The sequence below is a fragment of the Astatotilapia calliptera genome, chromosome 22 (genome assembly GCF_900246225.1).
Source record: "Astatotilapia calliptera chromosome 22, fAstCal1.2, whole genome shotgun sequence".
Taxonomy (NCBI): Eukaryota; Metazoa; Chordata; class Actinopteri; order Cichliformes; family Cichlidae; genus Astatotilapia; species Astatotilapia calliptera.
This window is the reverse complement of record NC_039322.1, coordinates 5,085,555-5,110,506: the sequence shown is the minus strand read 5'-3', so window position 1 is coordinate 5,110,506 and position 24,952 is coordinate 5,085,555. Positions and strand designations below refer to the sequence as shown.

General features: G+C 39.7%; 1 long non-coding RNA gene across 2 annotated transcripts; it reads right to left on the bottom strand.

The window, feature by feature from the left end:
- Positions 1–5,297: 5,297 nt before the first annotated feature.
- Positions 5,298–17,143, bottom strand: LOC113015224 (uncharacterized). Of its 2 annotated transcripts, none has more exons than XR_003271071.1 (2): positions 16,759–17,143; positions 5,298–7,719 (listed from the first exon to the last, which is right to left on the bottom strand). It is a non-coding gene; the product is annotated as an uncharacterized LOC113015224 (long non-coding RNA). The 2 variants fall into 2 exon arrangements; XR_003271070.1 differs by lacking the exon at positions 16,759–17,143 and adding an exon at positions 8,172–10,019.
- Positions 17,144–24,952: the final 7,809 nt, after the last annotated feature.

The following is a 24,952-nucleotide window of genomic DNA, read 5'->3' as shown; positions in this document are numbered from 1 at the left end:
TTCCCCACATAGCGTTGGCATAAAACCAAAGAGTTGTGTGTTTGGTGGAGACTCAATGTGCACCTATAAATATGTTTATGTATTGTATACACACATGTGTGTGTTTCTCTGCGTGTTTGCGCCTCGAAGCTTTTGCCTAATCACATCAGCACCACACGCTGCACCACACCACCGAGGTGGAAAGTCCCCGCTCTTCATGCTTTCACTTTCTTTTTATTTTATAATGTTTTTTATTCTGTGCCAAACTTATCCAAACCACAGACACGCCCAAAGTCTTGTGACCAAAAACATTATGTCTGTGAGTCTCTTTTTTTTAAAAAAAATACATACACCAACAAATTATTATCAACATTAAATTGAACAATATCGATCATGTAGCTGCAGAGGATCGCTCTAAAGGTAGAAATTTCCTCCTGGTGTTTATGTGGATGTTACTTTGGCACGCACCACCCACTGAAACACTGCTGCAGACCGAGTGTAACTGGTTTTATTTTTGCTTTGTGCTATGAAGGCTGACGAGGTTTAATCTGACACAGACAATGACGTCACCTTTCTGGAAGCTGCATCTAAAAGAAATATAAAAACTGTTAAAATGTGCACTAACAGCAGCGCCCCTCCACACATCGAAAATGTGAACTGAAGCACAAACTCACAGATCCCAGTCTGAGCAAGGAGTCAGATCCACAGAGGGTTGACCTGCAACCCACCCAGACCCAAAGCCTCCATCGCCAATGTCCAGACACAGCAGGACACCTGCAGAGCTCCTGTCGCCACCCATGCCCCGATGCTTCACAGCTGCACATTATTACATATTCTTAATCATAATCAATATTCCAAGTGAATCCGTTTGTCTATTCCAGTACAAAAACACCAATCAATCATTTATCCAACTAAACTGATCGTGTAGTTACAGAGCATCGTTCTGCAGGAAAATATTGTGTTTGCAGGAACTGGTTCATTGGTTTGGCAACAATAACAGACAGCTATGAGGCATCATTTATGATCCTGGTGACTGATTTTATTATAATGAATAGAAAAAGAATGATTGAAAATCACATTTAACAGACATAGTTTGATGAACCCAAACTGAGTTTGACGTTTGGTGGATTTGTCACCTGACAGGTTGTATTTGTGGGTGATTCTATATTCAATATTATTTAGTCCAGTCTGCAGGCCAAACAACTAAAACTGAACTACATGGATGTTTTTCTGTGTTGACTCTGCTGAGTCATCCTCACAGACTGGACTCAGTATAACATTACACTCACTTCTCTTCTCTCTAAATCAAAAGTAATAAAGCAGCCGATGCAGCACGAAGCACAACAGAAATGACACCAACGCAGCTTTATTTCCACACCGCATCACATGTTGTTTGAAACATGAGAACACCTGTTTGAACAGAGCAGAAATGAGCAGAAAAGGATTAGAACAGACATGAGGAGCGTGCTGCTGTATTAAACCTGAAAAACATCACTGATCTTAGAGAAATAAGGTGATTCTTGACAATTATTTTGATCTACAGTTTTTCCTGAAGTAATAACAGCTGCATATTTTCACTGTGGGGTATTTTTATATTGTTTTACTGTCAGGTAAATCTCCCCCAGTCTTCTGTGAATCCCCCAAATTCCCCAGATAATCGCAGGAGTTGCAACATTTAAGGCAGGACCTTTGTAATATTACAGTCGAGAAGTCGTTTCCCAGCTTGATAGCAATGAAATATCCAATCAAATACATGCTGTGTCATGCGGTCAGCTAGGGGAAGTCCCGGCAAAAATACTGAAGCTCTGATCTGAGATCTGCTGTTGAGTCCAGAGAGAAAAAAACAGAACACATGACCTGGATCTGTGATAAAGGCAGAGCAAGAGCGCCGCGCCTGGCTGTATCTGGCACTTTACCAGCAGCCATGTGACTTACTGTAAGTCTGGCAGTTTGGTAAAGTTCGGGACTCTCAGAGAGCTCAGCACTGAGAGGACTGACTGCAGATGACTGACATCTAGTGAGAGAAAAACAGCTGAACATGGAAAACAAACTGCTCTGACTCATAAACCACAACAAGTGGTTATAAGCAGCGCTGCCACGCTTCTCACACCCGTCAAGGCTCTTTGTTATAAGATTTATTTTTCCCACGCGTGGGAAATTTCTTATTATGTTATGATCAGTGACAGCAGTGTTTGAATCCACAGCAGCTCACAGAAACCCAACAAAACCAGATCAAACTGTGGCAACAGACAGAGAAAGCAACTTTTCCTGCTTATAGAAAACAGTAATGTGATTTATTTCTGAGTGCATGAGTCACTTTACATATAGTTAAGCTCTCTATATGTCTGTAGCTCTACAGATAGAAACCTCATTATGTTCTTGGACTCTGCGAGAGGGCCTGACACAGAAGCTTTATTCAAAGGTCACACGAGGACAGGCAGACGCTCAGGTTGTCGGGGCTGGTGGGAGGATTTACTTAAAAATAGAGCTGTGATAAAGAGCATTAGAAGACCAGCAGACCCCCAAAGTGCTGATCTGCAGAACTTTCACCAGAAAACCGAAAACGTGACTTCCTGTAATTCAGCTGCTCAGCTGCACTCTGTCACTCTGGCTGCCTTATATCTGGGCAAAATATTAAAATAATAGATATTTAGTTTCCCACTGAAAATATTGTATTAACACTGTTGTATTACTCAAACTCACACTTCTATTTGAAATTCTTACCAAACTGCCCAGAAACACCAGACAAAGACAAACTGGGACACCTGTGGACCAGTTAGATTGAGCTCATCTGGTTTTTATGCCAGTTCACTGGAACTGATTCCAAAATCCACAGACTCCCGTTTTAAACTTTCTTCAAATTATTTCGTAACAAAAAATTTGCATTATAATAAACAGGATGCTGTTTTTAGTAGCAAATATTCTTATTCCAGCTTTGTATTATTACAAATAGATTCAACAATTTCTCTCCAACATTCCCGACCAGATCATTTTGGTGAGATCACAGGCTGAAGACCATCGAAACGCAGATCAGGTTGTTGCAGTTGGGAGCTGATGGACGTGAAGGGAAGCTACTGCAAACTGAAGCTTTTCTCTGAAAGAAACTCGCCACAGTAACAAACTGCTGAGTCTCTGCTGAGATCATTGTTCTGCACAACTGTGCAGCATAAAGCTGTGTGAGAATGTACTGGAGCTTATGTGAATATTTAATAAATGTTGTTTTGTATTTACTGCAATTAAAGGTGAATAAATGATTGACACACATACAGGAAACACCATAAACCTTAATTTATGATCAGAGAGACCAAAGGTTGCTTTATTGGTACTTTATATCCCAAATAAAGATTAATAAACAGCATCAGAGATGAATCTAAACGTGTTATGGAATTATGTTTTATGCTTTGTGTCCCACATTTATTTAAAATAAAACCTTAAATACATTCACAGGACATTTAAATGACCTCGCAGTGAGAACAATGGATTTGGCTGAAAGGTGATCCTGTTTCTTTTACTGAAGTAAAAACCGATGGTGCCACTAAATGGGTGTGACTGTAGTTTGATGCAATGAATCAAAGAACGAAAGAAACTGATGAATGCCTTCACATCTAATGGAAAGTCCCTGACTATCAATGCTGTTTGTTTTTGGAAAACTACCAGATCTCCTCCCACAAACAGCACAACACCAACTCCCTCTGTCGACAAACATCAGCCTCAGTTTGACGAACACGTGTCGCCATTTTGTCACCGCTCCACAGAACGTCACCTCAGGTCACAGCCGGACATCAGTCAGTGTTTGTTTCTACTGAACGTTAATAAACTTTTATCATCTTTAAAGTTTAGCCAGCGTTGAAGACTTTATGAACAACACAGGTATATTTAATATATACCTGTAGACGGGTTTTGCTGCATTATTTTTCCCCAAAACTTTGGAGCCACTTATTCTCATTCGCTGAAGTGTAATAGTACTTAAACTCTGACAGCTGCCAGGGTTTTGGGCAGCATGACTCATTATTATATTTGGCTGTTTCCCATCAGGAGTCGCGTACCGCCTGCGGGTTACGAAGACAGGCGGGCACAAAATTACAGACCGCCATCTTAGATTGACAATCAACACACATCCAGTCACAAAATGGCCGACAACCATGTAAAGAATGATAGATACCTAGATTGATGACCACAAAAGAAAAGAGTCGTGTTTATACTCAAACCTGTGTGTAAATATTTTAACGTACGTGTTTTTGTGTGTATGTCTTCGTATGTACGTTTGTTTGCGTCTCGAAGCTTTTGCCTAATCACTGTAGCGCCATATCACCACACTTCAGAGGCGGGAACTCCCCGCTCTTCATGCTTTCACTTTCCTTTTTGTGTAATGCTTTTCATTCAGCGCCAAAACTGACCAAACTAAAAACACGCCCAAAGTCTTGTAACTGAAAACATGACGTTTGTGATTCTCTGTCACAGTTTGTGTTTTGTTTTTTGCAGTGCTTTACATCAAACAGCCACATAATTAATATCACTAAAGTGAATAATACTGATAATCTGATTTCAGAGCTTTGTTCTGCAGGTAAATATTTCCTGCTGGTGTTTATGCAGATGTTTCTTCGCCACGTTCCACCCACCGAAACGCTGCTGCAGACCGAGTGGAACAGGTTTTTACTCTGTGCTATGAAGGCCCGATGTCTAATGACAAACACTGACATCATAAATTTTACTGAAACAAATATCTCAGAAAATCATGATGAAATATGAAAACACTCATGTCAAAATTTATGCACCTCCCCAATGGCAGCGTCCTCCACTGAACCCAGCACACTTCAAAGAAACTGACCTGATGGCGTTCACCCGACTCTCAAACTCACAGATCCCAGTCTGATCTGATGGATCAAGGTCAGATCATCTGAAGCCCACTGTGTAAACTCCAGGACCCAAAGGATCAAATGCCAACGTCCAAACACTGCATGACACCCTCCACAGGTCCTGTTTCCATCCTCGATGGTTCACAGCTGGACCGTGTTAGGATCTGTTAGGATGTGAGGATCCTAACATGGAGGATTTAAACTTCAAGTCACCAAGTGTGTGCTACACCATTTTCAGTCTTTAAAGTATTTTCTACCATGATATCGTTCATTTATTCTCCAACAACTTTTCATAGTTTTGACAGGGTCGTGGAAAGTTCTTGCTTAATGCCCAAAGTGTCAATGCAGACAGAGCAGAGTAATTTCCTTTGGGCTAAAAATGACTGAAAGCCATGTTTGATGATATTTAAGCATTTTTAGAATATCAGTCACAGATAAAGACGAATCATTTTATTGTCATTGTGTCTTCATACAATAAGATTTTATTTTGCAGGTCTCAGCACAGAAAAGATGAGACACTAAGCTCGCCCTTTTACATGCACATAAACACGCACACCTGGACATACACACAAAAAAGAAAGACTCTATATAAAGCAGCGCTATCAAACTCCACCATGTGTGAGGGTCTGCAGAATAAACATGAGCAAAAAGTCACAGAACTGAAATGGATTTCACAGCTCTGATCAAGAAGCTGTCTCTCAGTCTGGTGGTGTATAAAGAGTCCATTTCCAGGGTGGGTGGGGTCTGCAGCGATACATGTGGCCTTTTTTTGGATCCGTCCAGCGAGTCCAGCTGTTGAAGTTGACTTTGAACAATCCCCAGTGCTGTTCTCACCACCTGGGCCAAAGTCTTTCTGTCTCGTGGTGCAGCTGCTGTACACTTTCATACTAAGACAGAGGATGCTTTCTGTTGTTGCTCTGTAGAAGTTCAAAAGCAGCTCAGAAAGTCTGGTCTGTTTTAGCTTCCTGAGGAAGAAGAGCCTCTGTTGGGTTTACTTAGCAGTTTGGTTTGATTCGGTAGCCTTTAACCAGGAAACAATGGAGTCAAAAATTAAATCAGCTGTGCAACAGAAAAACAAAATTTTTGGATCTTTTGTATATTTTATATTTTTAATATCCAAAAAAACTCTGGTTGCTTATCTCTGAACCTTCACGGCCCGTGTAGGATAAAGAAAATACTGACTTCACAGACTGGTTTCAGCATACATTACACTCACTTCTCTCGCAACTGAAACTAATAAAGCAGTCGATGCAGCACAAAATGACACCAGTGCAGCTTCATCATCACGTGTTGCTTGAAACATGAGATCATGAGTTTGAACAGAGTAGAAATACATGAAAAAGGACTGGATAGAATAATCAGGAGGAGCATGGCGCCATATAAACATCACTGATCTTAGAGAATAAGGTGATTCTTGACAGTTATGTTGATCTGTGTTTTTTCCTGCAGTAATAACAGCTGCATAGCTTCACTGTGGGGTATTTTTATTGTTTTATTGTCAGGTAAACCCCCCCGGTCTTCTGTGAATCCCCTAATTTCCCCTGGGTATCGCGCCCATTGCAACATTTACTGCAGGAAGTTCGTAAGGTTACAGTTGAGAATTCGTTTCAAAGCTTAATGTTAATGAAACAATATCCAGTCAAACACGGTCAGCTGAGGGAAATCTGGGAAAAAATACTAAAGCGCTGATCACCAGAGAGGAAAAAAATACCAAACAGAAACTGATCGTCCGTCAGCAAAACAAAACCCATGACCTGGATCTGTGACAAAGCCTTTAAGGTAGAGTAAGAGCGCCGCGCCTGGCTGTGTCCGGACCTTTACCAGCAGACATGTGATTTTCAGTAAAAGCTGTGAGCCTGGCAGTTTGGTAAAGTTCGGGACTTTCAGAAGGCTCGACGCTGAGAGGATTCACTGTGCACGACTGTCATCTAGTGAGAGAAAAACAGAGCTGAAAATGGAGAATAAACAGCGATGACTCATAAACCACAAGAGGTGGTTATAGGCAGTGCTGCCATGCTTCACATGCCTTTGAAGGGTTTGTGTTGGTATGTTATGTGAGGATCAACAGGAAACCAAAATCATGTGAGTGACAGGAGTGTTTGAAGCCACAGCGGCTCACAGAAACCCAACAAAGCAGCTCAGATAGGAGGCAGCAAGTTACAGAGAGCAGCTCCTCCAGTTAATGAAAACACTGCTGTAATTTATTTTCAGTGCATGAGTCACTTTATATGTTCAAACTCTATATTTCAGCAGGTCTACAGATAAAAACTCCATGATTTTGTTTGACTCTTGAAGCCTCGACACAGAAGCTTTATTCAAAGGTCACATGAGGACAGCCAGACTCTCAGTGTGTCTGGAGTTCAGCAGCCTGGTGGGAGGATGATGTCATTTACTTAAAATAGAGTCGGGATGAAGAGCATTCAAAGACCAACAGCACCCCGAGTGCCGATCTCCAGTATTTCACCAGAAAACCGACCACGTGATTTCCTGTAATTCTGGCACAGCCGCTGGGTTGGTGTTGGCAAAAGATCTGAATGATAGACTTCGACTGTCCCAAGTGGGAGGAAATAAACCTGAATTAAATGCTGTGAATGTTGTACTGACACTAATACTCCGGTACTGGAACTGGTGTTGCTCAGACTGCAAAGCAGTTTGGTTTGATGTCAGGACACAGTAACAGTGTGTGAAATGTTATCTCATTAAAACTGTTGTCGTTACTGGTTACTGGAGGACCAATAGCACCTCATTTGTTGATCCGAGACATTTTTCAAAACAAGACAACCACCTGATTTCCTGTAATTCAGCTGATCGGGAGAACCATCAGCTGCACTCTGACTGGGTTTGGTGTTGACAAAATGTTTGTACGTAGATCTCGAGTGCCCCCCTGTGGGATCAAATAATAGTGAATAAGTAAGATACCAACAAAGTCAGAATAAGTTTTTAAGTAATATATTTGACCTCCTTATAGTCAAAAGCATGGATATCCAGAATGAAACCTCTACATTTTTATCTAGTGGTTGAAAGTCTGTAGTAAAGCATCTGTTTCCTAAGATGGAAATTAATCTGAAAATGTAAAAATTAAAACAGCTGCTAGGATTTTTCAAATTACTGGAACAAACAAAATTGTGGACATGTATCTGCTTTTGAATGATTATTTCAATTATCTACTTAATTTAGTGCAACATGTTACTGGCCCCTCACATAACATCACATGATGTATTCTAACTTTGTTCATCTCAGTTCCAGTAAAACTGAGGTTCTTGTGTTTGGCCCTGACAGTTTCTTCTACGGAGGTCAGTCAGTACATCGGTCCTCTCACCAGTAACATCAAATTACCTGCTAAGCACCTTGGTACCATCTGTGGTCTTGGATCTCACATCTCAAAGCTCATCCAGCCTTGTTTCCTTCACCTCAAAAATAAATCAAACCTTTACTGTCAGTTAATCACCTGAAACTTTTAATTCACCCTTTAATTTTCTCCTGCCTTGATTATTGTTACTCACTTTTCAATTCAATTCAATTCAAATTCTTTATTGTCCCAAAATAGAAATTAGTTTCACATCTCTCAGTCCTACATAGTTCATCGTCTCAAAGAATCACAGCATCGAAACCCCTAAAAAAAACTAGCCGACACACCTATTCTTGCATCACTTCATCTTCCAGTGAAATTCAGCATCCACTTTAAAATCCTGCTAATTTGCAAAGCTCTACATGGACAAGCCCCTCTTTATATTGCAGAGGACTTATCACTGCAGCTGGCCTCTCTGATCCCCCAACCAGGGTCTACTAACTGTCCTGCTGATTTTAAAAACAGAAGCAATTGTGGTTTTAAGGTTGTGGTGCCCAAACTACGGAACAACTTTCCTCAACCTACCTGGTCGGCTGATTCTGTGGTTAGTGTTAAATGACTGCTGAAAATACATTTTTACAGGTAAGCCTTCCCATAATCTTTTCACCTTTATTTTGGGCCATAGATTACAACAATTTGCATGTATGGAAGTTAAGAGGATGAATAACAGCCTGTTTATAATCTTGAGGGACGGATGATAATCAGTGAACTGTTGTTACTGTAAACACACACGGCCCAACATTACAGAAAACTTTGAGTAAAAAACATGGATGAAACATCAGGAATATTTATGTTATCAACCGCAGTAAGGATGATATCAATATTAGCTGAGACATGGGACGGGATGAGAAACAGAAGGATTTATGTAGCTTTGATATTATTAATTTTTCCAATAAAAACAAAAAGTTTTCAGTCTTCATTATGCTGAATGGCTGTGGCATTTTTGGATTCTCTCTACTATTACAATCGCCTGAGAGGAATAAGCAGCCCTTGAATCTTTCAAATGTGATGTTAAAAGAAAATAGAAGTTCCTCTAAATGAATGAGGTGGAGCTGTGTTGTTTTCCATAAATGCTCCACTATCAGCTTTGCTGTGGTTCAAGCTGCGAATCTTTGTGTTTATCCACGAAGCGTAATTGTTAAAAGCAGCATTTCTCATTTTAAAAAGAGCTTTTCTGTGTAAAACAGACAAACCCTAATATTAACAGAATCTACAATAATGTAAAATATTTACATGAGAAAAAGGAGAAGCAAATTTATCAGCAGTAAGGTGATTAAAAATCACATGTGGAACACAGAAAATCCAAATTAAGAGACAATAAAAAAAGCATGATGAGAATAAAATGTCCACAGAATAAAGAGAAAAATAACCCAGAGTAATAAGAGGATCTGAAACATGTCCTTTGTTATGTATAGGGCCAGCACACGTTGGGTCAGCTTTAAAGATTACATCAGTGTGAGGACCTTTCCAACATATTTATCTAACGTTCATCTATGTGAATGTTAAAATCTCCAACAATAAGCAGTCTTGACGGGATCAATGTGGAAGACAAAGAGTCACAAAAATCCTTCAATAAGGAGGTACATGGACCAGGTGGATGGTAAATAACAACAGTAAAACAGATTATTTCTTCCATCTTTAAAGATCTTAGACTCAAATGAAAAGGTTTTGGAGCTCACAGCACATAAAGCTGCAGCCAGGCACCACATCCTGAAGAATATGAGCTGAAGAATAGAAGAGAGTTTCACAAGGGAAGTGTGTGTTAGCCAGAAACAGGAAATCCATCTCCTTGGACACACTATAATCATTCAGAATGAAATTGAGGAGGCCCCGAGGCAGACCCAGGACACGCTGGAGAGATTATATCTCTCGGCTGGCCTGGGAACGCCTTGGTATTCCCCCGGATAAGCTGGAGGAGGTGGTTGGGGAGAGGGAGGTCTGGGCCTCTTTGCTTAGGCTGCTGCCCCCGCGACCCGGCCTCGGATGAAGCGGATGAAGATGGATGGATGGATGGAAGATGAAATTCTTATTTGAGTTCCTGAGAGGAGATGAGCTGGGATCTTCACTGATGACAGCTGGGCAAAGAACACGAATCACCGTGCACATAAAACTCATCGGTGGGGAGACCACAAGACCTGCAGAATTTTTCCTTCTGTGCTGATCAAAGTTTGACTGAGGTAAGTGCACTTGGGACAGAACGCCTTTCGTTGCAGGTCGATTTTATAACTGTATGATCAAATGTCTTTAACACTGAGGTGAAGAGAGGTGCAAAGCTAACAACTGATCACTGCCTGGTGGTGACTTGGATCAGGTGGTGGGGGAGGATGGAGAGGCCTGGTGTACCCAAACATATAGTGAGGGTGTTTGGGGAGAATCTGACAGCATTTCAAAGGAGGCTGAAGATATTGAGTCCAAGTGGACTGTGTTTCACACCCCACTGCCAAAGCAGCTACAGAGAGCTGAGGCGGGTGATGGGCGCCTGTCTGGTCAGTAATTCCAAAAACCAGATGGTGAACATCAGAGGTGAAGGGAGCTATTAAGGTGAATTATATTTATCTTATCAGGCTCGGTTGTGTTCTACTGTGAATAAAATATTTATTTATGAGGCATTTTATTTAAATTTTACACAGTGAACCAGCTTTTGAAACTTGTTGCTTCCACCCTCACACATGGTCACAAGTTCTGAATAGTGACTATAGGTCACTGAGAGGCCACCTGATATAAGTGGCAGAAATGAACCCCCTGAGAAGGATGGCTGGGCGACAGAGTGAGGAGCTTGGTCATTCATGGAGGCCTCAGAATATCTTATTCACAGTATAAACTACATACAGCACTTTGTAAAGCACACAAACGCTGATGATTCTCCCATTTACACAGAAATACTGTACATGAAAGCAGGACACGACCCAAACACAGCCTGAGGCACAGCTGCTCCTATTTGAATAGAAGTATGTTGAACAATACCCACGTATAGTACCAATACAACATATTAATTGCATTTCATTCTTCTCCTTTTTTTTTTTTGAATCCCGCCAGGGGGCACTCATGTTCAAATCTTTTGGCAAGAACAGTCCCACCAGTGTACTGTTGACACATCACCAGGCCAAATAATTTACATGAAATCAAAGGGTAATAAGGCTTTATGGTGAAAAGTAAAACAAACACACACACACACACACACACACACACACACACACACACACACAATGAGGTTCCAGTGTCTTGACTTAAAAACAGGCGCCAAACCAAACTGTTCTCATTTTGTTTATCTGTGCTGTGTTTTTATTTGTTAAAAATAAAACTATATAGGATAAAATTAAATGTTTCACACATTTATTTTAAATTCAGAGTTACACAAAAATTATTTACAAATGTAGCATACTTGTAGCATGCACCTATAGCACCTTATAAAACCACCGTATCAGTTTTACTTCATGATATTAAACTAATTTATCCATAAAGGTTCAGATATGCATTATATCACATCATCACATCGCATAGTGATGGACTGACATGACGTATTGTAGAGCAGGACCTTAGCATTGCTGAGGTGCCACAAAAACTGGCAAATTTTTCCCAACAAACAAACTCAAATCAGTGAATACAACTGCTCAAATGTATATAGACATTTATATAGACACAAAAGGAGAAAGTGTGACTGTAGAACAGTGAATAATAGAGCCTGAGGTCCAAGAAGGAAGCCAGGCAAGCCTCAGGTTTCCAAAATGTTTAGATGGGAGTAAACAACACTCAGGCTAAAATAATGGGAGTGCTCAATATCATTTCTCCTGAGACACTCATTAAAGCTCCAGAGAAAAAAGTTTAAAAAAGACTAACAGACTACAAGAAAAAGAAAACTGGGTGATTACAAGGGCCATATGATCTCTCAGGCTGAGACGAGGAACTCACTGCAATGAAAAAATACATTAAAATTCTCCAGCATCAATGGGACAGTGCCAGAAATTACACCATAAGTGACAACATAATTTTAATGAGAGACAAGAACATTTAGTATACGATAAGATGAGATGATAAGGTGTCATAGAACATGTCTAAATCAGCAGATGAATCTAGGCTGCTGCTGCAGTGATACGGATGGTGCACCGGTCCCTCAAGGTAAAAAGCCACAAGGGACCAGTATGTCCATGAGCTTTAGTAACCAAAAAACCAGGATCGCGATACAAGCGGCAGAAATAAGCTTCCTGGGAAGGGTGGCCTCTTTCTTAGATAAGGGGTGAGGAGTTCAGTCATTTGAGAGGCGCAACACTAGTCCTCCACATCGAAAGGAGCCAGTCGAGGTCGAAAGTTTTAAACAGACTGCTCCCAACTGTCCAGCTTAAGTTACCACAGTGATTTAACCAGGTAAAGCTGGGCAGACACTGTGCCATTTTTTTCAGTCGCGTTATTCAGCTTCTGCTCAAACTGTACGATTGACTCACAGGGGTTAGAAGTTGGTAGGTCACGATGCAGAGGCTCACACTATACGGCCCGATGCTCTGATGCGACCTGAGCGCTCGCACTGTGCGTCCATAGCATGAAGGTTATAACACAAAATCTGTCTTTTCCTCTCTGTCTTTCACTCACACAGACACACACACACACCACCATCACCTTTGCTAAATTGCTAATGAAAAACATTGACCAGGCAGCTGCAACTGAGCAGCATCCAACTCTTTTCACGGTTGTTGTGGTCGTGATAACTTTGTGAGGCCACATCGAAAAGGCTCGGATGAGCTTGCCAAAGTTCTACGACCTGGGCATCCATCGCTTGTGTCCAGATCACACGCTGCACTGTTGTGCTACTCCGTCTTTTTCACTTCAATTTCTGTGTTTGCACATGCAAGAGAGGTTGCGTTGACACCCTCATGAGGGGCGACAGGATTTCAAACAGGTTTGATTTTCTTGCGATCATATGATTGCTGATCGGGAGCTGGTTGTGAGGTGTTAATCGCTTCTTGTTACCCCATGTATACAACACGATGCACGACACACGATTAAGGTGAAACTCGGGTCGATCCCCAAAACGGTCGCACGACTGAAAAATCTTCTCACAATGGGCCAAAAATCGCACAGTGAATGCCCAGCTTTTGTGACACTGTAAACTCTGACTTTAAGCTAGTTTACGTCTCTGGCAAACTGACAACATGGCTCAGTTCTCACACTAAACAAAGTCGCACTTGCTAAATCAGGAAAATAAAAACATGTGGGTAGCAGCATGAAGCATTCCCTGAGCAACCTGGGATTTATAACAAGAACTTTCTGATTATTAGAATTTACTGAACGTTACAGCAGCTTACAGCATCAGAACACTTTTTAAGTTACATACTTGTTAAAATTATTAAGTGATTATGATATAGCTTACTTCCTCTTGGGCTAATAATGGGGCAAATAAGTGAAAATGAAACACTACATGTACAAAGGCTAATCTACACCATGGAGCCTAACTCTGAAAAAAATAGAATTTTTCAGGGTTCTTTTTTTGTTACTGCTGGCTGCACTGAAACATAAAAATCCATTCGTTATCCACTTTATGGATGAGGCCTGTTTTCCCGCAAAAGCCTAAATCAAGCTCAAGTCTATAAACTGCGAGCAACAAACTAACCAACCCAGTGATGCCACATTGTGTACTGGCACAAGATGGCGCTAAACATGCTTAAAATCTTTAAATGAAAACACTTTGTAATTCCAGCTGTTTTTTTTAGTGAAGCGTTGTTTGTGAATGAGGTGATTCTTCATAGCGAACAACAAGAGCCGAGTCCCTCCGAGCAAACCCGAATCTTCAGCCCTGCTGAGAATCCATGCAGGCAGGGCCGGGGCTACGGCTCCCCACACCCTCCAGCAGATGGAGAAACCTTTTGAAAACAAGCGCGCTGATCCAAACAGGTGTACACACAGGTGTTCACAGACACAAACCACACCTCTCTTGGCTGCTACCTCAAAGCACATTGTGCGCTGTCGGTCCTGCGTGCTGCACAACAACATTCAATATTTAGTATTTACTGTTATTTACACTCAGATGGATTAATGTGATGGTGCTGTGTTTATTATGTTTCTCTCTCTTTTTGCTTGTTTTCTCTTTTTTCCTCTCAACAGGTGATCTGGGAGGTTTTTTCTTTTCAAGTGTCCTTTCTCACTGTCCCTCTTCCCCTCTGTTTTTCTTTTCCTTCATCTTTCTTTCGCCCTTTCCTACCCCCAGCCATGTCTGTCAAATATTCAAGCTAACATTGATCACAGCATAGAGATCAGATTGTTTATGATAGATAACTAGCTAGCAGCTTTGTTGCTACCAACACAGATTCCTGGAACTCAATAAGTTATTTATTGTGAAGCAGGGGGCCGGAGTTTGCTTCAGTTCACGTCGCTGCTTCATTCACACTGAATATGTCGGCTGGTTCAACATGACGGGCAGAGCTTTGAAACTTTGGCACAAGACTGTTTTTAAGATGACTGAAACACCTTTTCACGTATTGTACCATTTGCACTGTGCGTTAGTAAAAAAGTGTTGCTTTAGTGTATTTTGGACCCATCAAGGAAGCGTTCGCAAATGTGGGAATATTTTGAGTTGGCGACACCGAATAAGATGAAATACATTTACTCTCAGTGTTTAGTCAAATATACTCGTGCACACTAAAGACATCCTAAACAACTCTGATGACCCATTTTAACATTTTTATTGTAGAAAAAATAAAAAACAAACATCAGTACTTGTAGGCTCTGCTCTCTCCTTTGTAAAACTGAGATATAAAAAAATCATTCACTGCCTTCAGACTTTTCAGTTTTCATACAATAATACGCGAGCTGTGTCAGACATATCAATTTCCCTTTGGGATCTATACATTTATTCTTATTCACAGTGTTATATTATCAAGGGGTTCCTTTCTTACTGACTGTAAATAAATAAAAGATGAAGATAATGTAGGGAAATAAGACAGAAATCTGGAGTGAAAGCAAAAATAATGAGACGAGTACAGACTTTCCATATAAACACATCACAGCACATCAGTCACACCCACTGCTTCATTAACAACATCTTCCCTGTCCAATATGTAATGTATAATCAATGACAAATCCATTTCTCAATGCTTTTATAAAATTATTATTTTCTAGATGGAATTATTCAGGCAGGTGGTTTTTTTATATGGAATACAAATAACAAATATATAAAATTATAAAATTAAGTCAGATTGGGAGGACATTTGAGTGATTCTTGCAACATTAGTTACAATTCTAGAAAATGTTTGAAAGGTGAATCACATATGTGAGGCTTTATGTGGCAGTGCAACAACCACTGTTGCCACTAGATGTCGCCCACCTTCATTTTCATGCACTTTCATTTTTACTGCTGCACCTAATGAGGAATGAGTTATTTACTCATTAATCACAGAGCTAATGCACTAAATCAAAGCTCTGAAGACAACTGTCTGCAACTTTGTGATTGTGACAGGACAGCAGAGCATGTGGTCTCCTGCTTTCTGATATATATATATATATATATATACATACATATTACATCTATGTATAATTAGGGGACCACGTCAACTGTTCAGTGTATAAAATAGATTTAGAGCAGGAAAACTGAACTTTTGAAGTATTGAGGATAGAAACTGGATAGATGTCATGGAATTAAACTGATACCATGGTTTTATAAGGTGTTATAGGTGCATGAATGCTACAAGCGCTGTGTTGTTGTAGCTCATTGGTAGGTGGATGCCAGTTAACATGATGGAGCCATAATATGTGATATAGATCCTCTAGACTTCAGGAACAAGATATACCTGTGTGCCAAGTTTGGATGCTAAAGTTTAGGAGAAGTTTCTAGATTTTTTTGTAATATATTTCAGATCTGTCACTCTAATTCTTTTTCTAGATTTACCCTGTATCCAATGAGTGTGCTGTTAATGGTTCAGAAGGATGACTGAACTACAGGAAATCATATGATTACATAGTTTTATGGTAAAAATGCCTGAGCTTTGAAATTGGGGTACAGTTTGTCTTCTACTGCTCTTCATTGTAACTATATTTTACCCATTTACACATAAGTCTACAGCACAGAGAGTATAAAAGATGGACTAAAATATTTTAGCATTTTGCAATGTTGTGTTTTTGGAACCAGAAGTTAGCGCAAACAGATGAAAGGTTAAAGAGCGAATTTAATGATTCATTTAGTTACAACTCCAGCTTTGACACACATCATTACAAACTATCATGATAAATATAACTACATCATTATCATCATTATAAATTACAGGGGTGCAACGCACAGCCACACATATCAGCTAATCAGTGCCAAGTAATACACTAATAAAATAATGTAATTTCACTCATTAAAACTGATGCACAAACCTCTTCGGGTAACATTAGTCGGATAATCCATGAATCTAACTTTTGAGAGGTTACAAAACTGCTAAGCATAAATGATTTGTTAGATATAAGGCTATACTGTTAAGCAGGGCAATAACTGCAGGACAGACAGAGGCTTACACCGCACAGTAATTAGATTATTAAGCCTGGGTGTGAAATATGGTCAATGTGAGGTGATAATAAACTGGAACTGGTAAAGATGAGGTGGCTGACCTTGAGACTGGGAAGCCAGGCGGAATAACAGTGGTTTGTGCAGTTGGTGGAACAGCAGCCGTCCAGGCACCAGGTCCAGGCAGACTAATTACGCATAATAATTAAGACTGACTAATTGGAGGAACAAGTACCGATGTTGAGAAAACACGTAGGTCCTTAGCTTGTGTGGTGGCCACGGGCGAAAACTCCATGATAAACTCGTTGTTATTCCTGAAGTCCAGCTTCAGACGGGTATCGTCCTGTAACACTGAGTAATGTCCACACACAGCATCGCTTGAGGTTAGCAAGCTACTAGCAGACAGGCTAAAAACAAAGCAAACCAGGGTAGCCTACGTAGCAGACAACGTCAGGAAACCAGCCTAAAGGGGCGTGCTGGGCAGCAGCCGTGACGCCGAAAGAGCTGTAGAAGATGTTACAGTCTCACCACGACCCAAGATTTAGTAAATCCAGAAAAAACGTTAAAAGCCGGACAAACTAGGTATCCCCGACAGAATTTGTTTCCCCTGCGTCGGGAGCACACGCTGGACTGTCCAAATCACGGACAAACAGTATCCCACATTGTTGGTTTTTAGTTTACAAACACTTCTTATAATGACTAACTACTCCTGACATTTTTGAGATGTTAGCTCTTTATACAACGAAGTTATAGTGGGATACAAATAATACCAGGCTGATCCTGCCACAATTTGTTCCCCCTGTGTAAATCACGGACAAACAGTATCCCACATTGCTGATTTTTAGTTCACAAACACTTCTTATTATGAAGCATTACTCCTGAAACTTTGGAGGATTTAGCTCTTTATATAGTAAAGTTACAGGAGAATAAAAATAGTTATCAGCCAAAAAGGTAATGGTTTATTAAAACAATCCCATCTGATACCCCATGAGCAATAAATATATAATTTTCTGTTGTAACCCTCAAACTGAATGGTAATGTAACGATACTAATTTTTCACTTTTTCACAAAATGAAAACATCAGTACTTCCTGCGTGCTCCCAGCACAGGGGAAACAAATTCTGTCGGGGATACTTTGGCACGAAACCGGTAAGATGGACAAAGCGGTCCGGAAGTTACGTCAATAAAAAAAAGCTATCTTGGCTCAACAACAACAAGAATATTCCATTCAATTTTATTTATACAGCCCCAAATCATAACAACAGTAACTTCAATTCGCATTACACACCTCACTGCAGTTTGTATTGAGCAGAAGGGTGGAACAGTATGAGGTTTTTCAGGGAAAACCACACGCTGGTAAGTGTAGAAAAGCTTACTGAACCATCAGACCACATCATCCACATAACAGAGAAGTGACAAGTTTAAGAAAGCCCTGCAGAGCCCTACACAGGAAGTGGTGGCACTTTTGATTTCTTTCTTTTTCCTGCCATGGGCATGCTTACTGTTTAAAATAAACAGTGAAAAGAAAAGAAAACAAATGAATCATAATAATAATTTCCACTGTTATGCATTTAATATGTACATTTTAGGAGTTGCAAGTTCATTGGTGCTTCACTGAGCACAGCAGTGGCGCACAAATTAGAGGGGAGACACTTGCTTGTTGAAGTTAAGGGAATCTATGAGCGATTTACAAGCTCAATAGAACTGGATCTACAGAACATTATTTTTTCCTTTTTTCAGCTTTAATTGTTTAGAAATGTCTGTGTGAACAAATATGTATGAAAACCCAGCCACATTTACAGTCAGCCAGACATTAACTTAGGCTACACCAATCTTAAGATGTATATTTACAGCATTTTATATCTTAAGTCTGCAATTATTTAAGTTTGTTTAGAACAACAAAGTTCTCATAAGCAGAAATGTTTTCTTTTTCTTCTCCTAATGTTCATTCAAAATTCCATCACAGTCTGCCTTTCTGCAGACTTTCAGCCATTTGGGAAGGAAAATCATTTGTCCTCATTTAGTTTAAAAATGTTTTCTCTCAGTTTAACTGAAGCTGATTTGAAGCATCAGCAAAGTTTATGAAATCAGGTGGTTAACTTAAAAAAAAAACAATGGCTGAGATGCACTGGAGCGGTAAATAAAGAAAAAAAAATGAGCATAATACTAAAGAATAAGATAATACCTTTTTAATTTATCTCATTTTATTCTGAGCTGTAATTTGACCAATAATAAAGATTTTAATTAGTTTTGAGAAAATATGCTGATTCTAGAACATAATATTATTTTGCTATTATTAGTCTGTCAAAGCCAATTTGTTTGGAATTAAAAAAAAATAGAAAACTAGTATAAAAACTACTTTTATTTCATTTTCCATAATGCCTGAGCTTATTTAAAATAAATAAATACAGTTTGCACTTTTGGAGTGACAGTATGCAGGAAACCAGGAGCATAAAATATGTTTATTTTAAAGTTTCACATAGTCGCCATCAGATGGAGACATAATACAATTTAAATACCAAGTGTGACTTGTGGTCAGTAGATGGCGCCATATGTTTTTCTAAACAGGTTAGTCGGTCATGCCCACATCAAGTTTCAGGTTCAGGCTTTTTCAGTAATCAGAATATCGTAAATGTGAGAACACGTGCACACAGATGAGCTCTAAATGGAGAGACTGTGAATGTAAACATCAAAACAAAGCTTCACATGGCTCATTCACAAGAGGGCGCCGCATCATGCAGCTCCACATGATTCACTAAAAGCTTTGAAAAATAAAGCAGACAGACTCATGTTTTTATAAGGATAATAAAATGTTTAATTTAAGGGTCCATAAACAAATGCAGATACTTGTCTAATTTCTCTCTCATTATCTACATCTTAGCCTTTTGTTGGTAGCTCTTGCGACTTCTCCATTCAGAGCTTTTCTTGCTGCTGTGTATATACAGACTATGAAGATGCATCAGGCCTCTGCAGCCACAATGGAAGCCCCGAACGAAAAGTTAAGCCTCAATATATGTGGGGATGATCCGTCCGATTTTGTAGGCAGCTAAGCCCCTTCGAGTGTTTAGTAAAGAACTTATATGTCTAAAGATGAGAAGTAGGCCATAAATGAAACTAAGCTGCAATGAAGGAGAAACTCTGGTTTGTGTTTGTGGGGTAATAATTGCAAAATCATCATTAGGCTGTAACACAATGAGTGATGTAGTAGGGTTTCAATGACAACACTATTGTCTTTGGAACAACAGGTCAAGGTTCAAATTTTGCATCCAGCAGGGGTCATGAGGCTCGCCCCCCCCATGCTACCCAAGCATACCTCAGAATATGAGCAACATACATAACTGAATGCCAGATTAAAAGCAAGGTAAAAAGGGTTCAGTAAGTGTAGTTATTTGATATTCTACAGACTGCAGCTGTGAACTACAAGATCTGCTTGTAAGGCCTGCAAATAGACTCATATCCAGATGGAACTACAGCGGGGAGAAGACAGTTGTTAACTAGAAAGTGCATTTTCTGAAGAAACTGCAGTGTGAATGCTTGAATCTGAATGTATGCACTGAAATGAATTAATTGCTGAATTTTGAGTTAAAAATCTTGAATGAGATTAAAAAAAAACAAAAAAAAACGAATTTAACCTGAAAACAAAGGTGCTGAACTGCTAAAAGCTGAAAGTTACACAGAAGAAGGAGTTGGAAAAAAACTGAAAATGTTTTAAATGTAAATTAGAAAACCCTAAGAAATGAGAAAAGAACATTTAGAGTCAGAAAACATCTGAATGAATATTAAAAGGTCATATTCTTTGAATCACTGAATGACTCAAATGTGATCCCTCCACTTTGATCCACACAGTTTAAAAAGTTTAAATGCCTGAGCTTTGAAAGATACGGTGTTGGAAAGAGAACAATAATGGCGACAATTTGAGGGTAAAATGATGGCTGTAACACTGTGGACACAGCAGCAGTTGAAAGAGAAGTGCTTAAGATGAATCTTGGTACAGTGGCAGGCAGAGCTCGTTAAGCAGGCAGGTGTGAGCCTGGTTGCTATAGTGACCGCACCCAATGGCTCCATACACACGCACACAGACATGCGCCTCACTTTTGCTGCTTAAAATGAACAGAAAAGTCAGGCCGAAACAAATCGTTCCCAAATGAAAAGTAAAAGTCGTATTGACAAAATTCTTTCACTGTGAGCGACAGCAATGTCTAGTCTACCAAATTCTCAGTTTTCATGTCTGTGGAGTTTATTATATGGACGTGGTGACAGTGGAAAGACACCATGCTCTTCTGATTTTCAAACGAACCTTCTGAGACATTTTAACATTGGAGTCTATGGAAGAGTTGGAGGGAGGAGGCTGTGCATTGGTGACATTTATGAAAGAACCATAACACCTAGTACAATAGTAAACACATTGGATGAAAGAGGACAGCCATGGCTACGTTTTGAGGGTAAAATCATACCTGTAGAGCAAACGCTGCGGACACAGCAGCAGTTTTAAAAAAGATTTTAAGATTATTTTTTTTGCTCCTCTCACTCTAGCAGTTGAGCTGCCTCACTCTAGCCCCAACATTCCGTCCCATACACACCCATTATAAACTCTGAAACGGGTGAAAAAACATCATGAAACTTAAACTGGAACTGAAGAAAAAGTATAATAGATATTGAAAAGATAAATACAAGTTGAATAGTTGAATGTCTTGTCTTCGTTTTAAAGTTTGAATGGTGGCTCTATGTGAACGTATGTTGAAGTAGTAAGAGTTTAAAAATGAGTAAGTTGAATGAGAATTTGAAGGGTCTCCCCATTGAAATACATGGGAAATTTTTGTTGAATAAAGTTGAATAAAATTAAAAATATAAATGTTAAAAATGAGAAAAATACAAGCAACCATGTCCAAAATAATAGGAATCTAATGGTGTTTGAATGGTTTTTCTAAGTTGAACGGTTTTGAAGGAGTAGGCTTTCAAAAAACGTACGGAATAGATAATAAAATATAAGAATAAAGATTAGAAGAACAATACTGTGAATGCTTTTCAAGCATTCACACTAATAAATATAAATGTACTGACATAAAAACATTCATAACTTAGTTTTAAAACACAATTCAGAAAAGTTTAGGATTTAGATAACTGAGCTCTCAAAGATGTAGATCAGATCTGTTATACGAGCTCCTGTTTTACAGGTTGGACACAGACAGACTCGACCACACAGCAATTTATACACTGAATGCTTAAGTTCAAAAACAGATAAAAGGTCAAATTAATATCTGTGTAAAATTCTAAATAACGATCTTGTTTGTTAAACTTGGAAACATGATTAGACTTGCAGATATTTCCCCTCCTCTTAATGACTTCAATGCACAAAATAAAACTATATCCACCCCAGAGGAGAGCTTGTTGAAGGCTACCGTAGCGTTCCTTTTCCACTCTGTAAAGCAGTGGTTAATCAAACATGTCATAACTGTAAGTCTCTGTTTTAATAATTTTCTGTGTTTTAGACATTGTGTGTTGTGTGCCAGTTTTTCAGTGCTTTTTAATGTTTGACATGTAACGTTATAGTGCTAATGTTTTTGTTTCACCATTCCTGTGCTTAGTTTCTTAAACATGTTTAGATGAATCTGTATCTCATTTACAGACAATATCTTTCTTTATTGTCTGTAAATGCCATCAATCTGCAGATGAACATTAGCTTGGATGATTAAAGCTGATATATTTATGAACTTAAGGGCTTGTGCAGATTAATGTGCACTGTCGCTTTAAATAAAGTAAACAAAAACACAACTCAAGTGTCTCAAGTCTGAAAGCTCTCCCTAAAACTGAATCTCCATCATTTTGATTTACGACTGTGGTCAGAAGTTTACATTCACCCATTGTGGGCGTAAAGTCAGTAATTTAGCCTTTTAATAACTTATTTGAACTGGTTTTTTTTCCACGGTGAAATGATTGTACAGCATACATTAGAATCAGAGGATCAGAGGATGTTGTCCTCATTTTGGACAACATCCGCCTCTCTGACACCACCTTAAGGGAGTCCAGCTTCATTCCCACAACATTACTAGCCTTGAGTCTGCTGATATCTGCGACCCTCAGCCTGCTACCCCAGCATGCAACAGCATAGATGATGACACTCAGCCTTACTCTGTTCTTTCCTGCAGGACTGAATAAACAAGCCAGTTAAACTTTCTACCAAACCGCCGTTGGAGAGTTTCAAAGGTTTAACAATTGCACTGTTTTGCATATTCCTGTGAGAGGTAAACAGACGAGGAGAGGAGGCACAAAGGGATGATAAGCCTGCCTTCACACCTGAGGACAACCGCTTTTCTGGCTGTTAAACACACTGAAACAGTTCTGTCTCTATGTTTGTTGCCGTCTTTCACTTTCTTCTTTCTCTGTACTTTGTATATTGTAACTTTCTGCTGCAGCCTTAAAGAGTGTCCAGCAGCAGTTCACAGCTCCACCCTTCAAACAAAACTAGCAGCCTCAGAGGCATATGCTCCAAAAGAGATTACTCGTGTAGGATTAAGCATGATAATCTCATCTCTTGTTCATGATTATCTTTGTTGATTTTGCTTTGGTGTAGCTGGTTTATGAGCTGAACAGTGAGCAGAGTGCAGTGAAAACTGTTCTAAACACATTGATCAGAGCACTTTCATTTCATAGACTCCCGTCTTTATCTCCACCCAGGAAACCTTCCTCAAGAGAGAGACCATCTCTATTCATTTGGAAATGTCTCACCTCTCTAGTCACGACTACCCTTTTGTTTTTTTGTGAAGTGTCCTACTCAGTTTCACACAACTCCCATTGCATGAATGCCTAATTAAGCTACTGTTGTCTTCCTAGTCATTACTTCTTGCAGGAGTCCAGCCTGTGAGTCTTTCAGTTTCAGGATCTCTGCTCTTTAAACTGCTGAAAGTATCAATGAGTAAATCTCAACGTGAATGTGACACAATAAGAAGCTTAGAGGACTTTCTGTATCTGTGACAGCAAAAGTGAAAGGGATGTTAGAGAAAGTGTAAAAGCTGCTCTAAATGAAAATGTAAATGACACTCAACAAGTGTGTGTGTGTGTGTGTGTGTGTGTGTGTGTGTGTGTGTGTGTGTGTGTGTGTGTGTGTGAGTGAGAGAGAGAGAGAAGAATCAATATTCATATTACACCTTTAGGGCTGTGATCATCATCCTAATATCCTCCTGTTGCTGCCTCGACAGGATTGCGCTCGTTTGTATCCTCCTGATTCGTATCTTCTAACAATGAGACCGTTTTGAACCTCTGGTGGGGATTTTGTACCTTATGCAGCAGTGCAAAAATCTTCACAGCTGCATGCATGAGTAGGCCAATTATACACTCACACTGAAAGTGAAGCATTTACAACACTTTTCTAGTCTTAGAAAACTATTTCCAGTTTATAAGACCAGTTAAGCTAAAATGTGTTATATGAAGCTTATCTGGAGCACCTGGAAAAAAAAACAGCAGGAACAAGAAGAACAAAGGCAAACAGCCTGCATCCATCCAGTCTTTGCTAACCCAACACTGACATACAAGACTGACAGAATGTATTTAAAGTTTGTCCTGTAACTTAAAAACATAGAAAACTGTGAAAACCTAAAAACTGCAAAATATAATATGCTCTATATTGATGTATCTTATGTATCTTTTACCTCAATATCTCCACACCTTAAAATGGTGCTAATATGGAAACTTACATACACCTTTGTGGTCCTTGAAAAGGCGCATTGTTGTCTTGAGGTGCATTAAGCCCACATTTGTGTAGCCGGTACCTGTAGGGCAGGGGTGCCCAATCCCAGTCCTCGAGAGCTACCGTCCTGCAGCTTTTAGATGCATCCCTACTCCAACACAGCTGAATCAAATGGTTTGATTACCTCTTCAGCATGCCATCGTGTTTGGCAAAGGCCTGATAACAAGCCATTCATTTGATTCAGCTGTGTTGGAGTAGGGATGCATCTAAAAGCTGCAGGATAGTAGCTCTCGAGGACTGGGATTGGGCAGCCCTGGTGTAGACGGTACCTGTAGGGACAGAAACAGACTTCTGCTGAACCCCAGGTTCTGTGTTTCTGTCACGGCTGTCGAGGCGAGCCGTGTGGTGTTGGAGGGAAAAGGACCCAAAATGCAGGCAGTTGACTGATAATGCAAGTGACGTTTATTTACATGTAATAGGGTGACAGAGCTGACAGTGAGAAATGACTAAAGAAACCTAAACTGGAAAAACTAATTAACAAACCTGAGAACATAAGAAACGGGGTGTGGCGCAGAGAGAGGAACGAAACGCCATGGAACACAGACAAGCACAGA